This window comes from Selaginella moellendorffii, unplaced genomic scaffold (assembly GCF_000143415.4).
Source record: "Selaginella moellendorffii unplaced genomic scaffold, v1.0 SELMOscaffold_92, whole genome shotgun sequence".
NCBI classification, from domain to species: domain Eukaryota; kingdom Viridiplantae; phylum Streptophyta; class Lycopodiopsida; order Selaginellales; family Selaginellaceae; genus Selaginella; species Selaginella moellendorffii.
The window spans coordinates 139326-156518 of NW_003314353.1; positions in this window are offsets into that span (position 1 = coordinate 139326).

Consider the following 17193-nt stretch of genomic DNA (forward strand, 5'->3'; position numbering starts at 1 on the left):
TACCCCTCACCCCACCACGCCCTAGTATAGGGTTGGGACTTGAACCCAACCTTGCTTTACTAGAGGGTTGGGACTTGAACCCAACCTCCATAGAATACGTTTATGGATTTGACATCCCCGTGGGGAGTCGGGTGTAGTTCTCTACGCCTGGTCGACCTAGCTAACCCATGCTAATTAGCTTACCTTTGGCGTGCCTTCGAGTCCCAACATATGCCATTGCTCAACTTCATAAATTTATACTTTAATTGAACTTAGCATAAGTACATAGAGTTCTACCTTGCAGAAATTCCTCCACTAGATCTCGCGCGTTTGCTAGGTTCTCCTTTGGTTCCCATGTTGCTTCACAGTGTGGAAATCCTTTCCTTCACATGGAACTCTCTCACTTCGCGTCCTTGTTGCTTGCTCTTGCACGCATTGAGGATGACTTCGACTTTGTATTCCTCCTCCCCTTGGATAACCTCAGGTAAAGGTCTTACTTGGTCCTTGCGAAGCGGATCCTCAAAGTATGGCTTGAGTAAATTCACATGGAACACTAGGTGCATCATCCCCATCTTGCGAGGATGTCAGATACAGTAAGCCACTTTACCGATTCGTGCCTCAATCTCGTAAGGCCCCACAAACCTGCTCATGGAACTCAAGATCAATTCATTTCCAAGAATACATGCATTTTTACCTTTGGGTCAACTTTCGGCTGATCCCACTTGGTAGCCTGAGGTTCTTGGTGTTCAGCCACACCTTCTCCCCAGCTTGGAACTCTACATCCCGACGCTTCTGGTTCGCGTACTTGGTTTGCCTTTGTTGAGCCCGTTCCAAGGAATCCCTTACTAGATTCCAAATGTTGAGTCTTTCTGCCATGAATGCCTCCACTGCGGGTAACTCTCTATGGTACTCAGCCACACTGAGTTCCATAAGACCTTCAATAGCTCGCCCATTGATGACTTCCCATAGACTCACCTCGATACTCAAATGTGGTGAGTTGTTATAACACATTTCCACAACTCCCAAATGACTTACCCAATCAATCTAGTCTCTTGAGACATAACATCACAAATAATCCTCTAGCTACCTATTCACCCTTTCCGTTTGTCTGTCTGTCAAGAGGTGTTAGTGCCATCAAACTTGATTTAATACCCCATACCTGTCTGTGGGTGATAGGCTGTGCTAAATTTCAACTTGGTGCAATACTGTTCTACATGAGTTCTCTAGAACCTACTAGTGAAGATCTTATCTCGATCTGAGATGATCTCCTCTGGCCTTCCCTGCACTCGAACCACTTGTTCGAAGAATAGCTTCGCCACACCTTCCGCATCCACTTCCGTTGTGGTGGGTATGAAATGTGCTATCTTCGAGAATCGGTCCACCACCACAAATATCGCATCGAACCCCTCACTTTGGGGGAATCCCATGATGAAGTCCATCGTAAGACATTTTTACTAAAAATCACTTTTCTTCTTTATCAAACTCCTCACCACCTTTCATCAAAGCCACCACCAATTCCTGCAACTTCCGCGTCCCATATCTCCTTTCTTTCACCAGACAATCAGGACTCAAGGCTCTAGCGCTACTGGACTCAGGTGCAACTTCCTGCTTTATGGACACGGACTTTGCTGCCCGACATCACGTTCCTCTTTCTCCTATCATACGGGATCTGAGGGTTGAAGGCATCGGCGGGCATTTTGTGTCTCCATCTTCTGGACTTAGGGAAACGTTGCCCGTTCGAGTACACATCGGGTCCACCATCACCGATATCGCCTTCAACATCATCAATAGCAAGTCCTCCTCTGTGGTGCTCGGTCTTCGTTGGTTTCAACTACATCAGCCTCAGATCTGTTGGAAGGACTTACAGCTCATCTCTCCCACATCAACATCATCTCCCACGGCTTCCCCTGCTGTTCATCGAGTCCGAATCAGGAAAAGTTCCCTAAACTCAAATCAGGGTTTTGTTCCTGACTCTACGCAGTTTTCACCCTCTTCTTTTTCCTCTTTTCCATCTTACACTAGACAGTATCCTCGTCTCATCACTCCATTCAGTCGTACACCTCCTCCTATCTCCACAATCACTATGAAAGAACTCCTTCATGAAGAACCTATTTTCCTTTTTGCTTTGCATGTTTTTCCTGTCAGTCTTCCTGAGAAGTATCATGATTTTGGGGATGTGTTTGACAAGAAAAAAGCTAGTGTACTGCCTGTTCATCGGCCTTATGACTGTCCCATTGATTTACAGGAAGGAGCGTCACCTCCGTGGGGGCCTATCTATGGGTTATCCCCATCTGAGCTTAAGGCCCTCAAAGAGTACGTGGATGAGAACCTTGCCTCGGGGTACATTCAGCATTTGCAGTCCCCGGCTGGAGCACCTGTCTTCTTTGTCAAGAAGAAGGATGGGAGTTTGCGGCTAGTTATCGACTACCGAGGTTTGAACAAGGTGACTGTTCGGAACCGTTATCCGCTGCCCCTGATCTCGGACCTATTGGAACGCCTCGGCGGTGCCCGCTTCTTCACCAAGATCAACCTCCGTGGAGCATACAACCTGATCCGGATCCGGCCTGGTGACAATCTGGAATTGGGATGTTTTGTAACAAGCCCCCACTAGCTTTAGTCACGGATTTGACCTGCTGACATGTTAAACATGTCTTTACATAGTCTTGGACATCCTTAGCCATATCTGGCCAGTGGTACTTCCTCTTGAGTAAGCCCATCGTCTTGGGCACTCTGCCGTGTCCCGCAAGAGGTCCGTCATAACACTCTTCTAAGGCTACCTTCCTTAGTTCCCCTTCTAGAATATACACCCTCGTTTATTTGTAATAGATGAGTCCATTGTGTTTTGCTTAGCCCGTTTTCTCTTCCATTGGCAGCTCACCTCTCTAGTGAGCTTCCCGCACCTCTAGATTCCTCAGCAACACTTCTTGTGCTAGACCATCTTTCTCATATACTATCCGCACATCACCTCAAAAGGTCGCTGTCGCGCTGGATATCACCAACTTCAAGCTCCCTTTTTGACTTAGAGCATCCGCCACAATGTTGCTCTTCCTAGGCTTGTATAGAATCTCGCAATCAAACTCGGCCAAAGCATTGGCCCACCGACCCTATTTCCCTCTCAGGTCAGGCTATGACAAGAAGTGTTTCATTGCCACATTGATCGTGTAAACCTTGAAGTGTCTCCCAAGGTAGTGTCGCCACTCCTTGAGTGCCTTGACCACCGCAAACAATTCCTTCTCGTGGGCAGGCCACTTCCGTTGAGCCTTGTCCAATTTTTTTGAGAAGAACGCTATTGGATGTTTGTCTTGCTTCAAAACTACGCCTAACGCAAAGTCTGAAGCATCCGTTTCTACCTCAAAATCCTTACCAAAGTCTGATAACGCCAACATGGGAGTCTTCCTCAACTTCCCTTTGAGGTGGACAAATGCCACCTCGCATTCCACTGTCCATACCATCTTCCCTTTCCCGTTTGGTCTATTAAGATCAAGGCCACTCTTGAATAGTGCTTGATAAACTTTCGGTAGTGGTTGCATAGCCCCAAGAATGCCCTTAACTCGTGTATATTTGATGGTCACTCCCAATCCTGGATCGCTTGGACCTTCTCAAGGTCCACCTTGAGCCCGTCCTTGCCCACTACATGCCTGAGAAACTTTACCTCTTGTTGAACAAAGCCACATTTGCTCTCTTTAGCATACAGCTGGTGTTCCCTTAGTTTCTCAAACACTTTCGTTAAGTGTTCGGCATGCTCCTCTAGCGTCTCACTATAGATCATAATGTCGTCAATATAGACAACCACGAAGTGATCTAGATAGGGTACAAAGATGTGGTTCATCAATGCCAAAAACATTGCCGACACATTGCATAGCTCAAAGGGCATCACCAGAAACTCGAAACTCTCATACCTTGTTCGATAGGTTGTCTTCTTGACATCTTCATCTACTACCCTGATTTGGTAATATCCTGACCTTAGGTCAATCCTCGAGAAGTATTTTGCCTTTCCCAACCTATCGAACAAGTCCTCAATCCTTGGCAAAGGATACTTGTTCTTCTTTGTATACTTGTTGAGCAACCAGTAGTCTATGCACATGCGCATAGATCCATCTTTCTTTTTCACAAATAACACCAGTGCTCCATACGGCAACTTGCTCAATCTAACATACCCTTTGTCCACCAACTCCTCTAGTTGGCACTTGAGCTCCTCAAATTCCTTTTCGTTCAAACGATAGGGGGGACAAACCACCACCTTAGCACCCTTGACCAACTCAATCTTGTGTTCTATTGGTCGTGCGGGGGGCAACCCCACCGGTAGCTCCTCTGGCATGGTATCCTGGAATTGGTCCAACACCCGCTAATCACTAAAGGTACTTCTTCCGTTCCCGTCTTTTTGTCACTCTTCACCGAGAGTAAGCACAAAAATGCTACCTTGGTTCCTTTAGTGAGTTGTCCTCTCATAGACACCAGGTTTAGGCAGGAATCTTTAGCCTTGCATTGCCCTACCTTTAGATCTTAGGCCTCCACCCTAGATCTTTCTCTTTGAGCATTCGCTAGTACCACAAGGTTCCTACCTTGTCCATGCATGGTTACCACGAATCGATTGAATCAATCCATCCTGAAGATTATGTCAAATCCTGCCATGTCCAACACGATGAAATCCATGTCTACTTTCCATGTCCCCACTTCGACTCTCGCTTGTCGAAGTATCTCATCGGTGCTTTGGCTACCTTGAACAAACTCTATCGTCCTTGATTCACCCAGCCGCTACACCTTTAGTCTGGCTTGCCGGACTATGTCTGCAGCCACAAAATTATCAGAAGCACCCATGTCAATAAGGATCTTAACAAAGCTACCTTCGAGCTTCCCTCAGAGGGCTAGTAGATGTCGCGAACGACTCTCTACTAAAGTTTCTCATGTAATGAGTAACTTTGAGTTAGGGACTGGATCACGTACCTCAGTTTGAATTTCACCCGACTTAATGGCCATATTGGCTCTGGCCTTCTTCGGGTAGGGACATTCCCTTGAGAAGTATCCTGCTTCACCACAGTTGTAGCATATATTGTTTCCCACACTGCTAGCCAACTTGCCCTTTTTATCCGTGGGTTTGTCTCTTTTTGCTTGACTCCCCCACATACTTGCTCGCTAGCCACCGGATTTGCCTTTCCGGAACCCCAAGGACTCATTCTTAGAGAAACTCTTTTTGAATTTCCCTTTGCTATATGTTCCCCTTGGTTTGGCCCCTTTGCTAAATGTGGACCCTGACCCCGTCGTGTTCCCTTTTCGCAAGTTATTGTTAAAATGCACTTTGATAGCCGCATCCAACGCTTCCTTGTAGTTGGTCGGGTTCCAACGCATCACCTCGCTGCAAGCCTAGGTTTGCAAGCCTGATATGAAGGCATGGAACACATCCATATCACCCATATTCGTGACCAGTATCCTTTTCGCCATAAACCCATTCACATACTCTTGAATGGTTCTGGTCTGCTTCAGCCTACTCAACTCATCCCTCAAGTGCAGAGTAGCATTCGGAAGAACATATGTCACGCGGATCCTCACCTTCATCATTTCCCAAATGGTCAGTGGTCCTTTGTTGGCCTCTGTTGTTCTCCACCAAGACTTGGCATTATCTGCCAAGTATGGTTTTGCACATAGAACCTTCTCCGAGCTTGGTAACCGCAATACTCGAAAGTAGTCCTCCATATCGTAAAATGAATCCTCCACCACCTTATAGTCATTCACTCCCTTGAAGACCGGTGAGGGCTTTGGTTTGTATTTCGGAATTGCTTGAGGGACTGATTCCACTTCGGTTTGTTTGACCTTGTTTGGTTCTGCCTCAATCCCTACCGAAGGGTCCGCACCTTCTGCACTGCCAGCATCCGCAGTCTTTTGCTTTTTCTTCCGCTTTTCGTCACGCTTTAGCTTGCATACGAAAGTCTCCAGCAGGGCATTGGTCTATGCCAATTGTCCTTCTAGAACGTCCAATCGAGCCTTGGACAATTGAACCTCGCCACTAAACTCCTGTTTGGAAGTTTCCTCACTAGAGTCCTCCTCATGCAAGGATTCCTCATTAGCCTCTTGTTCAACCAAAGGCTCCAACTCTGGTGAAGGTTACGTCTCCGCCTTGGTTCATTTACGCCATGCCTTTGCCATCTCCTAGCAATCCGCCTCTATCCTTCGCTAGAACTGAGGAAAAGGCTCTAATACCAAATTGTAAGCCACAAATTTTTCATTTCCAATTTGCCACTATCCGACCAACACTGCTAGCTAAGTTCCCTCGGTAAGGTTCCCGCCTATGGTACCAGCTCCTACTTGGTCCTACTTGGTTTCAGCTACTCACTACACGAGCAACGGAGCGTTAGCCACTCATCCACGGATTCCCAAATCTCTCCCAATCCCCCTCCCCGGGTTAGACTAGACTTAAGATTCGGCTACACTCCCCATACAGCCAAGCACACCAAGCCTCCAAGTTCCTAACATCCTTTAGTACCACAACACTTGATCATAGGACCCTCTAAATCCCAAGTCTTGGGTGCAACATATGCTTCGGGACGCCAGGGCAAAACACCGTGGCCTAACGGCCCAGTATGGGTACCTCTACCCCCCCACTTCCATCCCGAAGGGAAGGCCCAAGCCCTAAGAAGGGCGAGGACCAATGAGCCACTAGGTACTCAAGTGGGGCACCACTCCACATAAGCCGGGAGCACCGCAGTCAGTTTCCCTTTCAGGAGTGGGAGCTGCTTTTGAGCACTTCCTTGGGTGACCCCTCCGGCACCACCCGAGTCCATGCTCACTCCCACCCAAGGCCCCTCAGTCCCAGTCTCAACCTCAAGTCAGTTTGGAAGCACCATTAGAGAGTTCCTTCAAAACTGGTTCTTGGACCTCACTATCCCTACTATACTTTTGGAACCCCCTACAGCCCCCCCCCCCCACCCCCGGGAGACGCACGCTTTGGGCTTTCACCCCTTGACCTGTATTAGTACTCGGACTCGCTTTCGGACTCGATCTCGGACCCAACTTCGGACTCAGTCTCGGACTCGATCTCGGACTCGACTTTGGACTCAACCTCAGACTCGGTCTTGGACCCGATCTCAGATCTCGGACTCAGTCTCGAACTCAGTCTCGAACTCGGTCTTGAACTCGGTCTCCAGCCTCGGACTCGATCCCGGACTCTATCTCGAACTTGGTCTCAAAGTCGGTCTTGGACTCAATCTCAGACTCAGTCCCATCCGATGAACTCTTTGTCATTTCGGTCATGCTTTTGGGGATCCTTTAGCATACGACACCTTGGGGAGTTGGTTCCTTACAGTTTGCAAGCATCTTAAGGATGCTAAGGAGTGGATCTAGGATAATCACTCATGGACAAATAGCCTAATATTTGAAAGACAGGATTGTAATGTAAGTGGTATTGGATCACTAGTGTGATTAAAGGGAATGGGCATGGCCTTAGCGTAACCTGCTGATATGTCAGTGGTACCTTTGGGTGTTGGTCATAGGATTAGACATATGGAGCATTTGGACCAAGTGCAAAAGTTGAATGCATTCTTGGGGCTAGCAAGCCCCAAGTCCGAAATAAGACTTATGGAGGTTATGGTTAAGTGACTAAAGTAGAATGGAAAATTTAGTCAATTACAAAAGAAGTATCCAACAGTAGTTATAGATGCACTAACAAGAGCATCGACTTCCACCTACGGAGTCAAATAGTTAAAAGCATTAATGACATAATGGAAAAGGCCTCATCAGATCAAATACCACTAACTAAAATAGATGGGAAACTAAAATTGACTCCAACTGTTCTTTTGTAGTACGAGGGGGAATATTACAAACTTGGCACCAAACACAGCTATTCACATATAAGATAACATTATGTCGTATCTTCGGTAATATAAAAACTTATTCAATTTTTCAGTCATACAGTGATGTCCCATTTACCTATCTAGAATAGGAGAATCATTGTAAATATGGAGAAAACGTGGAATAAAGATCAAAGGCACCACAAATCATAAATAAGCACCAAAATCTATCCTTATAAAATAAAGAAAATCATCTTCAAAGTGGTATTGAAAATGTAAATGCCGAAAGGGCAACTTATTAGCAAGTGATGTAAGATTTTCAAACTCATTGCAAATCTTTTGAATCCACGGCTCAACTTTTTAAGTTTTATGAACTTTGTCAAGAAATGGTAAATTTTGGTTTACAACTTATGAACATGGAATATCAAGTATAGCAACTATTGATGGCATAAAATCCTTATCTAGAAAATTCACAAAATGTTGAAACAATAGATTTGTCAAAAACATAAAAAAAGAGTAAAGAAGGAAAAGGAGCTTGAGAAATGGTATTATCATCAACTATAGAATTCCTCAGACATATATTTGAAGCTTCAAAACCCACCAAACAATATAACTAACTAAGTTCTTTTATTTTAATAATGAAATAACTACAATATAATCACCTTTTAGTTATATCCAAAAACCATGTAAATATGCATGAAATTTCTCGAAACCCCAAACCACTACTAAACATTCTTTCTCTGTCATGGAGTAGTTCACCTCCATTAATTATAATATATGGCTAATATATGCAATAGGATGGTGTTGAACAAACATGTTTTCTATCAACACACTTCCAAAATTAATATCATAAACATCCACATCCAAAATGACAGCTTGAATGTATTTAGAATATGCCAAAATTAAAAGAGTTGTTAACAACTTTTTAAAATTTGTAGATGCCTACTCATAATCTATAGATTAAATAAAAGATGATGTTGACAACTTCAACAATGCTTACAATGGGGTAGTATGATCATAAAGATGATCAATGAAACAACTAAGATATTGCACCTTACCTAAAAAACATTACACATCATTCACACACTTCAGAATAAATAACTTTGAAAACAAATCAAAAAACCAAGTTAAATATTAAATATTTTCAAAGGAAATGGAAATAGAAGTTCTTTTGGCACCCTCTCCTCAGCAGCAATATCCTAGACATCACACTCAAGCAAGCTTGCAGGCACTCTTTGAAAATTACCAATATTTTCTTGGAATGGCTTTAGTAAGACGCTTGGCAGAAGGACCAGCTCTAACATTGAGAAGAAGGGCTATGAATCCAACACGATGGTCGCACTCTTCTCCACATGTATAGCAAGTGTCAGAGCTGCAGCAAGCCTTCAATGGGAGAACAGGGCCGTCATGGCAGACGATTGCCATCTCCATGTATGCCCAGTCCACAAGCCTTTGCAACTTTTTGGGGAGATGGGTCAAAGAAATAGCGCCTGGCAAGATTGATGCTTGCTCAAGTTCTTTGGAGTTGGAGCATGGAATGTTTTGCGTCGAAGAACTCAGCCATGAGTCACCTCCTCGTGGCCACTGCTCTCCTCAACATGTGTGAGTGGTGTAGAACTCTATGCTTGATGTTGCATGGTAAGCTTATTCATTCGTGTGTTGTTGAGAGTGGCTATCACGAGGTTCCTGACGTTGGTATTTTCCTTGTGAACATGTACGAAAAGTGCAATGCGGCCTTGAATGCTTTCCAAAGCTGGATCCGGTTCTATGGAACACTTTGATCGCAGCATATGCCAACACAAGCAATATAGTAGAGTTTGAATACCATTAATCCCGGCATTCGTTGCTATTGTCTCAGGCCCAGATATCACGGAGATGAACTTGATGGCTGTGTGATAGTCTCCACAGACTCCCAAGTTCTTCATGATCTTCAGTGGCAAAGCCCAAGCTTCTCGCTGTGATAGGTCCTTTTGCTCCTCCTCCACGCCGTGAGGCACCATCTTCGTATCTGGGACGTAGTCGGCATGTCTCATCTCCCTTGGCAGCGCTGCTCCTCCAGCTTCGCAAATCTCCGCGGCCTCTGGCCCCCCACCGCAAACTCATAAATTCTCCCGCCTAGCTCGACCTAGCTCCTGCCTTTCTCCTTTTGCAAGCCTCTCTCTGCCATGGCCTGCTGCAGCGCTGGCCGGTCGAGAGAACCGTGGACTCTACATGCGAGTCATCCACACGCTGGCCTCGGTGTCTTGTGGCAGCCGGTTTATAAACTCCTCGGCCTCGTCCAGTCGTCCCAGGAGATCGATGATGCAGCCGTAGTGTGCCGAGCTTGGCTTCACGTAGGGAATGGTGATGTAGCTTCCGCCCTCACATCGCGTTGTTGCATTTCGTAGCTTTGATCTTCTAGAGATTTAATGCATTTTGGAATGCAAACTACAGCCTTTAAAAACATGTTTTTTTAGTTTTAACCATGCTTTTTCCTCATGATCGAGCTTTCTTTCGATATACAACATCATAGATGAAAATGATAGTAACTTACCGATAGATCGAGCCTTGCGCTCCCACTCGATGGAGCGATCCATGAAGCTGTTGATGCGACGGAGATGGTGCTCCATCTCCTCCTTGCTCGAGAAATCCGCGGGGACGGCATTGTGAACAAAGAGCCGGCATGGCACCAGCCGATTCTTCTTCCTGGCAACCAAGCCGGCTTTGTCCGCCACCCTCTTCTTCAGCCACTTCTCGAAAGCCTCGTCCGTCCTCACAGTGTAGCCGGGTTTTCCAAGCGGGACCCCGATGTCACAGTTCCTCCGGAGGGACCTGTCTCTTGCTGCGCTCTCTCACCGAGATGCTCCACGATCACCTGAAAAGAATGGAGTGACAATGGATCATGTCATAAAGAGCGTCATATGGCCTTCTCGTGGCTCATCCCAGGCAATCCAGCACGCCTGGGACGCGCTGGTGCTCGTCGACCCCTCCATTTTCATGTTGGGGAAGATCCAGTTCATGCTGGAACTTACCAGCGTCCCGTTCTTCTGTAGCAGTGGCCCAAAATCACGTAGCACGCTCTCGAATCCCACGTAGTTTGCGTCGCAGATGTTGGAAGTCGAGATGGTGTGGAGATCGTTGCCACTTTTCTTGAGCGGCCGCAAGCATCGAGCCTGGAGAGGCGGATCTCTACGTCACAGCGCTGGACCAGCGACAGGAACCTCTCCATGAGGTTCTTGAGGTGGAAGAACAGCGATCCATGCAAGTCCCTGGATCCAGCCTCGGCTTCACCCAGAGCTCATCACCTCCGCGAAGTCCCAGCCGAGCTCTGCGTTGCTCATCTGCGACCAGCAGCCTTGCTCGAGCAGGACGTTGTTGCCGCTGGAGAAGCGCAGATCGGGTGCAGGAAAACGGCAGGAGCTTCCCGGTGATGTAGGAAGCTCCCATTGAAATCATTGTGCTGCGTTGCGGACCTCACTCTCGCCAGCTCCAAGTCCCGTGGCTTGAGCTCCGCGGTGAGATACTGCATAATCCCTCCCCAAGTGTTGTCCTCCATCTCGATACAAAGCTTGGAGCGTCGTGAGCTCGAGCTGGAAAAGGCCGCTTCCAGCACGGGTCCGGTTTGGTCGGAGAAGGAGCGCATGCGAGCGACCTGGATGCCCGAGCGTGTCCAATATCCACACGTGCGAGAGCGTCGTAGGCCACCACCTAGCAAGCCAGGTTCTGGGGCTTGGTCATCGCGAACGAATACCAGAGAGCTTGATCCCAGCAGCGCCATGCACATGTAGCATCTCCAGGATCATGAAGTTGCGCTCTACAACTTGGCTGTTGTGGTCATTGACGGATCTTCTTAAGTAAAACAGAGAGTAGATCAATCATCGTTCTAGTTTCATGAAGGAAAAAAAAAAAAAGAAAGAAAGAACGAGAGTAGCGAACAAAGAAGAAAAAAGAAGTGAAGGCAAGAAGTGGGAATAAAAGGAGAAGAAGAAAGACAGCCTTTCGTGTCTAAACGACCACGAAAAGTAAATCACTCCGCGTCTCAAGCCATCGATGGACTCATGCTTGCAAAGCACCAGGCTGGGCAGTCCTCCAGTGATCCTAAACCGCGCAGCCAGCTCCTCGTCGCTAAAGCCCAGCTCCAGCGTCCGGTTACACGCGAGGAGCTCGCACAGAGACCACGCCTCGAGGTGGCAGAGCTTGCCAACGTCTTTGGCGAAGTTGTGGTATCCTGCCCGGCTTGGATTCGCGCACTGGAGCGTAGGACCTATGTGACCGATGTCTCTGGATGGCCCATCCTGGAACGTAGTATCTCGGCCCGGTCCAGACGAGAGGATCTTCGAGAGAGAAGTCGTAGAGAAACCACTTATCTCGATCGCCATCGTCATCGCCATCGCCACCATGACGGTGGTCATCGCGATCGAGGCGGTGGATAACTCGCGTCTTTCGCCGCGCGAGCTTGTAGAGCCAGTACAAGGCGAAGTAGCTCTTCCCAATCCCCGGAGTCCCAACGACATGGAAGCACTGCCAGCGGGCTTGTTCCAGCTCGCGCTCAATCAGCTCCTCCAAGAGGAGATAGTTCGGATGGATCCAAACGGGCGATGGCGCTCCTTGTAGCTCCAAGATCCCATTTTCCAGCTTTGCCGCCGCGACATCCCTGGCAAAACGAAGAAGACAAAGAACAAACAAAGTCGTGACAAAGAAAAGAAAAAAAACAAAGCCTAGGAACAAAGGAGAAATGAAAGAATGTATATACTTCATTCTTAAGAAGATCATGAATCTGACTCTTAAGAATCTATATCATGAATCAATTCTTCATTCTTATAGATCATGAAAGAATGTATACGTTGTCAGTTTAGGAATGGACAAAAGGTGTCTCGCTAGCTTTGGAATGTATAGCACATTAGTAATTTCAAGGTGTAAAAGGGGAAAGAAAATTGTGCCAAATGCAATTATTCTCAACGCCTCACCATTTACTGTGCTTATGGAAATTGAGAACTACTTATTTTTTGGAAAAACAATTTGTCCGAGGGCACATGATGTGTTGCCCCATTATCCAGAAGACAGGTTTAGCTTTGACATTTCCCAAATTCAGCATAATCTGCAAAGTTTAAATAAGAAAAAAATACCATTCAACTCATCATCATCATTGATGTCAATTGTCATTACATTCACAAGATGCCATTTGAGATCTCCTTGTATGTTTGGACAGTTAGAGGCAAGATGACCAAAACTACAGCACTTATTGCATCTTGTGTTGCTGTACTTGATACAAGCTTGTGCCACCGAGTTCTGTTCAGCTGCTGTTCATGGGTGTTTGTTGGAGAATCAGTTTCTTAAATGTGCAACCAGAGTGGTAGATTCATCATCCTTGGAGTCTCCTCAGTATTAGCGAGCACTACTGTAATTAGATAGAGACTTAATAAAGATTGAAAAAAAGATATTAAAGAACAGTGATCCTGGAACATCCTAACGATGCTAAAGAGTGGTCACAAGATGACCACTTTTTTTTCCCCAAAGATGTTGAGACTTGTGTAGTGATATATGTTCGCAATCTTGAGCTTTTTCCTCTACTCCTTCGTGCCAATTGACCATTTGTCTAAAGATGTTCATCTCCATCGCTAAGACTGCTCACAATAATGCTGTTGAAGAATCTGCCATGCCTCAGTCAGAAGATATTCTCAAGGCACTGACTTGTTTTATGGCGCTTCTGGTATGCTTGCCACTGCTCCACTGTCATGTGAGCTCCATCCTCTGGAGAGAGAAGAATGGGGATGTGTTCTTATCCAATTAGAACTCCAAGCAGCTTCTTCTTGGAAAGCATGGCTTCTAGAATAGAAAAACAAAGAAATGCATTGTTATGAAGCTTGGAACTTGAGTTTTCTCCCTTCCATCTTTATTCTCTGATCTAATCTGATCTATACTTCTGCTACTACTATGTCCCCATCCTTTTGTTGCTTCCACCGATCCTGTTATGCCACAAAATTCCAAACATACCCTAAAAAAGGAAACTGACTGATGAACGATACGGAAAAATACTGGCATGCTTTGTCCATTACAACCCCAAGACTTTTATGCAACTTATCCTCGCCTTTGATTATGGTGATTCTGGTCCAACACTTTTGCAGCCAGACGGTGTTCTAGGCATCACAGCATAAGCAATCATTGGATCAGTATGAAACAAAGTTTTGATTTCAAAAAAGAAATCACCATGCGATCACAATCAATCAGTTGCTCGAAAGTGGCTCCTCCTGTGCTGCTAAAAGTCCCACGGAGAACAATGATATTGCTTGAGGACAACGTGAGCGAGCTGCGCTGCAACTCGCCCGAGCTTGTGGCGCACAGCAGCACCATCTCCACCCCGTCTAAGACAGAGGACACGAAGAAATCAGCCAAAAACGAGTACATATCCAGGAGTGGCACTGAGCTTGTGAAGCATGAGGCAAGGGAAGTTCCAAGCTACGCGTCCAACCCAAGGCAGTACCAGGGAAGTATCACGAAGGCATGCGAGGACTACAAGACGTAAATCGGCTTGTCTCCGGCTCCGCAAAGCTTAGATCCCCCTAAAGAGCTCTACTCGTCTTTTGCCTGCCGGAAAGCGATGATCGAGAACAGGTATCCAGCTCTCCATCTTAGTCCAGGATTCTCTCAAAGTTATCCTCTGCGAGGAATCATTGTTTCAGAACATGCTTGCGATCAATGACACCCAAGTTTTTTTATCCTTCTGTTACAAATTTTGTCATGATGACATGACGTGAAAGTTGACACAAGTTAAATGAAGGTTCGAATCCCACTCTTAACACAGCTTCAAGAAAGAACAAATCATGGTTAGTTTTGTATGTGACTGCTGTGACAAAATCCATGGTGAGAACAAGATGGATCAGCGCTGCTGTTTTCTTGATATTGTTTTTCAGTTTGGCATCCTGCTTGTCAATGCTGTCTACTTCGAAATGCATCAGTGAGTAAGTAGATTTGTGATTAAATCACAAACCCTTTCTTCAATCTCCAGTAACATGAGCCAGATCATGTTGCAAGGCAAAACAGGAGATGATGAAAGATCAACAGTAGCATGCATGAAATCAATAGAGGACCAAAACAATGGTAAAACTTGCAAGGCTAAAGGCTAAAACAGGCAATAATTGTAGGTTTGATGGATAGTATAATTAAGAATATTCACTATGTTTTAAAATTTAATATATACCATTTTATATACTTTATATATTTTTATTTTCTAATTATATATTGAAAAGTAATTAGAAAAAAATGTGCAAAAATATTTTTTCTTATAAAAGGTGAGAATATGCTCAAGAAAACCCACTCTTTTGCCTTTTGACATTTCCATGGCATATGCTCCACAGCTGGCCAAATGGTTTGTATTTTCTGCCTTTCTAAGGCATTGCTGGAAAGCACTTTTAATCTGCCCAAGACACTTGTTTAGTTTAAGGGATGGAACAGGTAAGGCATATTAAGGATGAAGTAAAAAATTTGACTTAACACCACCTATAACATGGATTCCATGATAAGTGCCTTACAAACATTTATTAGTATAAAATAAAATATTTTAAAAATTAACTTCATGGTTATTTTTGGAATTTGATGGTTATTGGGCTGGATCCCAATACTGTCGTAGTTGCTTCTAGAGCTCACACTCTTGGCTGTGTTCCTTTCAATTGTGGTTGCCATACTTTTGCGTTTTGACGTTTCTATGGGAGATTATATTCCATAGAAGATCACGTGTGACAAAATCCGGGTGCTGCCATTTGCAAAGGTCCAAGAAGTGGTACGGCTGTACCTTTTGTCAGAATTTAAACGAGTGGAGGTGAGCAATGCAGGAACCTCTTCAACATATACGTGAGGAAGGGGGAATCGATTCAAGAGAGTCGAGGGGAATGCAGATAAATCTTTTTTAGCTCAAGCGGCAAATCCACACCAAAGTACACAATAGTTCCGGGGTGCGAGCATTTACACAGTTTTGCGTTCGACATCAGCAAAGATCTTGTTAAGGGAATTGATCGTCAAGTTCGCCACTCAATCCATTTTGGGCGGACAACTATCGAAGTCTATGCGAAAGAGGAGGTCTCGCGGTTGACCAGAAAGAGAAAAAAGTAGCTCCGAAGTCCTCCGTGAATGCTCCAGATGTTTAGTGATAGAACACGCTTGTGCCATTCGTCCAGCATCGCTGAAAAGAAACTCGATCATAAAAGTCTCATACCTGGAGGATAGTCCTCTGATCCATGTTTCTACAACACATAGTTAGCGAAAAAGTGCCAAAGTTTGAACAAGTTTTTGAGCAGCATTGGTGGCTGGAGAAGCTCCACGATGTCCTGAAAGCTGGGTCAGTATTGTCTCAATGGTGCTTCTGGGCGCTTCTATTACGACCGCTTCCGCATAACTCGATCGCTCTCAACTAACGCTTCAACGATTTCTCTCCTTTTCTCTTCTCACCAGGCAATGGCTTTGTGTGTTTACGAGTTAGGCCCTCTCCATCGCCAGCGCTCTACCTCTCTTGCTGGTGATGGTGACGCTTGGCAGAGGGAAGAGCTCTACATGGTTACATCCTTGAGAAGGGCTATGAATCCAACACAATGTTGGCCACTCTTCTCCACATGTATAGCAGGTGCCATACGGTGCCAGAACTTGGAAGACATGCGGAAAGCCTTCGATAGGCCGTCGTGGGGTGGACGATAGTCATCTTTACACTTTTCACACGAGGCATTGCGGCTCTTTGGCGAGATGCGTCGAGAAAGTAGCGCCCAGCAAGATCACTCTCCTGGCGCTTGCTCGAGTTCTTTTGGAGTTGGGGCAAGAGATGTTTCTTGACCGGTGCATCGAAGAACTCACTGCTCTCCTCAACAGGTATGGGAAGTGTGGACAGCGAGGAGTTGCTTGACAAGATTACTCCCAGGGAAGTTCTGGTGTGGAACTCGCTGCTCGGTGTTTACTTGAAAGTCTGAATACCTCCGAGCTGCATCCTGTTGGCAATATATCATATATGCCGCGATCGTGGTGACCAAAGTCCCGATTGCTTGGCCCTCTTGGTTCATGCCCTGAAAGATCTCTACGCTGGAAATGCCCACGCTGCGTCTTTGTGACACCCCCGACGCTTTGCCTCAGGGACGCTTGTTCGTGACTGTATCATGGAGAGTCAGATGACATCGTACTCAACAACGCAATTGTAATTAACATGAATGCTGTAGGCTCCAAAATTGTTTGACAGAAACAAGTCCATTCACTGGTGGTCGAGCAGAGGCTCCGAGGAATCGAGGATGACGACTCAGTTGCAAATGCACTTGTAAGCCTGTACGAGGAATCTGGACGATTTCTACAGGACCCAGGACCTGGTCTCGTGGAATCGGAGCTTACGCACAGCACGGCCAGCATAACGACGTGCTCAGGCCCTTCCAAAAGAGATAACCTTCGTCACCATCCCAACGTGTGTGGGAGCTTGGCGAGCTTG